Below are 4387 nucleotides of genomic sequence, written 5' to 3' on the forward strand. Positions count from 1 at the left end.
ACCACTGAATAGACAACAAGAACTCTTCTGGATCTTGACACTATACTTTTGTTGATGAAGACTATGCCAGCTATTGTTCCCCTCCAACTATAGTTATGCCTTTGATTTTTCGTACTCTAAATTAGGGTTTTATATTCATTCCTCCTGAAATTCTGACCTTCATTTCCAGTAAATGATTGGATAGTGCAGAATCATACTGTGGAAGCTGAATTATGTGTATGGGTACTTGCCTTTCTCTTAGTTTCGAGAAACAAGGGAAAATTTTATATGAAGTCATCCTTAGAAACCCAACATTGCTTGACTTCACCAAACAACAGCTCTTTACAGAGTCAGAGAAACTTCTTTTGTCATCTGATTCTCTTGATAGGACATGAAAATTCCTTTGTAAGATTATAACCAAGTCAATACAATACAATAGTAGAGTTGGAAGGGACCTTGGAGATCTTCTTGTCCAACCTAGGCAGGAAACCCTATACCGTTCCAGACAAATGGCTATCCAACATCTTCTTAAAGACTTCCAGTGTTGGGGCATTCACAACTTCTGGAGGCAAGCTGTTCCACTGATTAATTGTTGTGTCAGGAAGTTTCTCCTCAGTTCTAAGTTGCTTCTGTCCTTGATTAGTTTTCACCCATTGCTTCTTGTTCTACCCTCAGGTGCCTTGGAGAATAGTTTGACTCCCTCTTCAAACTATTCTCCAAGGCACCTGAGGGTAGAACAAGAAGCAATGGGTGGAAACTAATCAAGGAGAGAAGCAACTTAGAACTAAGGAGAAATTTCCTGACAGTTTATGCATTACATAGGGTTACAAAGGAATTCTAGATCTGGGAATATCTATATAAATTCCAGTGGTATATTCTGATTAGATTCTTCTTAGGGAAGGTGAAGAAGTGATGGGGAGGGAATTATGCAGAAAGAGACTTTGTATTCAAAGGTAAAGGTTCCCCTTGCACATATGTACTAGTCGTTCCCAACTCTAGTGGGCGGTGCTCATGTCTGTTTCAAAGCCGAAGAGCCAACGCTATCCGGAGACTTCTCCATGGTCATGGGGCCGGCATGACTAAATGCCAAAAGCGCATGGAAGGCTGTTACCTTCCCACCAAAGTGGTCCCTATTTTTCTACTTGCATTTTTACATGCTTTCAAACTGCTAGGTTGGCAAAAGCTGGGACAAGTAACGGGAGCTCAGTCCGTTATGCAGTGCTAGGGATTCGAACTGCTGAACTGCCAACTTTTCAGATTGACAACCTCAGCGTCTTAGCCACTGAGCCACCGCATCTCTGACCTTGTATTTATGGCTCATTAAAAGGGAACAGGCAGATCAGATCAGGTTGCCAGATCAGGTTTCTCAAGAAACAAATTCACTTTGGGGACCAGTTCCAACATGCACAGACAAAATCAATGTTCATGTTCAGATGAGGAAGAATTGCTCATGCCATTCTCTTTAATCACACAGCTGGGCAGAAACACAGTGTCACAGTGTCCATTTTTCATGTGCTCTGTCCTTCCAGATGCTGCAATAGACAGTCTTCAAATAATATCTTCAGCCACTCAGTTTCTTTTGTCTCTGTTTCATTATTATTTTTTAAATATTTGGCAGCTAATTTATCCACAGCATTTTAGTGATGACTCTTATTCTGAGTTTGGTTAGTAACTTGAATGCCAGACACAATAAATGAATATTAGCTGCTACGCATATTGGGTGACATTAACTTGCAAGTTTGTGTTTTTTCCCTTATCATTTAAATTAACAGAGGTATTGGCTATATATATCAATATTTATTATGAATTCAGGTAATACACTACTAAAAAGGCTTGCATTATACTAGAGAACAAAATGGAACTTCATATGAAGCACACACATTATTTATGAGATTGTTATGAACCTATTACTTGAAAGTTTGAACTTAACCTCAAAGGCCCTATCAGAAAATCAAAATAAATTACCTTTTTAATTTAAGGATATGCAACCAATTTTTAATTTGCCATTTGTAAGGTTGGTAAAGGTTAAAGGAGCTTCTTTTACAAAATTATGCTTATTTGTTTAATTTAAAAGATGTAAACCAAAATTTCAAAATTATTTACATTAAATTAAAAGAAGTAAGTCAGCAACAAATCTATAGACTAGCAAACTGCCTCCAAATTATCTAATCGAATTTTCCACTCATTAATCCACATTCCTAATATGTAATGCTTTTATCCATGGATATAATTAATATCATGGCTGTTTATTTGCTACAGTATAATATCATGCCAGTTACAGATTCTATGTGAATAAAGCAACCCCTTATTCCCATCAACTGTCAAGCACAAGAAATTAGGAACCAGCATAGAGTTCAAAAGCACTGTCAGTTTATTCCATACAGCACATACAAGATTCTGATCTACTAATAGTCAAGGCAAATTGGTGGCAGATAAAAGTCAATGGACTTCAAGAAGGACTGGATTTAGGTCTCCTGAAAGGGACTCCAGAAGGTGCATTTGACCCTGCCCTCAGGCTCAGCCTGGTCATCTCCTACATCAGCTGTTCTGTTCTTTCTGGTCCAATATTCCTCAACAATGATAGGATCCTGATCCCAAATCAACAAACCTGTGATGGAATTTAGCAGGTGGTATTCTCGGGAGAGAGGGTGCTGCATTCCTGAGAAATAAGTCAGAAATCAATCCAGATATTTTGTGTGAGAAAAAAAGGTTGAAGACAGCCCCTCTGTAATAGTTTTCAGGCTTGATGAAGACAGTAGAATGCTTCAGTTTGGCAAGATTCTGTCTAGAAGTGTAGAACAATAAAGAACTGCTTGGAACTATCACCATATGTCTTCCCAAGTTTTGGGGCCAATTCAGGCCATGCCAAAAATATGCCACAAACTAGCATAAATGGCTTCAAATGCTGGGATTAGTAGATTTTAATCAAGTTGGCTGCATTTTATTGTACTTATTGCAAATGTTACTCTGGTTTTATAGTTCTCACTCCCAAAACTAAACTGTTTCTTGATGCAGTCTCCATGAAATGATGAATGCAAAATTATGTGAAATAACCAACAAAATTCTTAAATTGAGCATGCTTTTAACAATACAACCATCTGTATGGCATTGAGCATATTGGCTTCACAATTGATGTTGGATGAACTTCTCCTGTGAAGGTAGATGACCCTGAAACATATTTAATGCACCATCTTTTGCTTATCTTTGGTTCTTCTGTGCCTTCAATTCTCAGAAGATATCCTCATCCCTTGTTATTTGAAATGTGAAGGAAATATTTTGATTATTCTGTCTTATCTAGGATGCAGCAGACATTGGAATATGAATAGATTGCTTACAATTAATTAACTGAAGTTGTTACTTATGAAGGAAAAATGTCTTCTAATAAACTGACCATAGATAAAAACTTCTTCATGGCTAATTGAGATAACGGCCTCATATTCCAGTGATTTATCAGCATAAATGAGAATAATTGATGCATACATAAGACAGAATAAAGGAAGCAACAATGAACCATGAAACAAAACTATCTGGATTTAAGTCATATTTTCAATTGATAATTTGGAAATAAATCATAAAATGTTTTTATGGATGAAATTTTCCTACAGCTAAATATTTTTTATTATATAAACTCTGATCTTATCCACAATCCTAATATTTCCTGGAAAAATCCCACCTGTCATGGCAGAACCTGGGTCCAAGGAGGAGGACAAGACAAAGCTGGGGCCGACAGAGGATGATGGTGTGGCTCTCTGACCCTCTGACCCTGAGGAGTGACTAGGGGAGCACGACCAGTCAGTCCTGGGTCCCTCGGACCTTGGAGGCATGGCTGGCAATGGAGAGAGGGCCCAGGACAATTGAACAAGGGAGGAGGAGAGGGAAAGAGTTGGCAGCAAAGCAGAGGAGCGACGAAGCTCTGGGGAGGAGCAATTGCCTCCCACGCCTGATCCTCAAGTGTGGAGGGTGGAGAGGAGACAGGATCAGCGCAGGGCAAACCAACGCCCCACCCCTTATCACAAGGCTCACTTGAGGAACAAAATTTAAAGATATGGCGTGGGGAGGGGTGTTTGTGGGGAACAAGTATTGCCTTTTTCCAGCCATACTTGCAGTTGTCAACGTCTTGCCACTTTGTCTTACTGTGCTTAGCCTTGCCTGGCCTGGCCATGGGCAAATACTCAGTGACACAGTTCCGCTTTGGGTTGTGCTACAGCCCCAACAACCCCTCTGTGCGACAAGGATTCACTGGAACCACGTTTCTCTAGACTCACAGCAGCCAGGAACTAGTGGAGGTGTGTGTGTCTGTTTGGAGCGTTGCTCTTGGGCTTACAATGAACTGTGCGACCTTTGGGCGGAAATGTTGGAGCAATAAAAGAGAGTTACGCCTTCACGGTGGCTGTGTTGCTTTCTTTCC

The sequence above is a fragment of the Natrix helvetica genome (assembly GCF_964273705.1).
Source record: "Natrix helvetica genome assembly, chromosome: 4".
Taxonomy (NCBI): Eukaryota; Metazoa; Chordata; class Lepidosauria; order Squamata; family Natricidae; genus Natrix; species Natrix helvetica.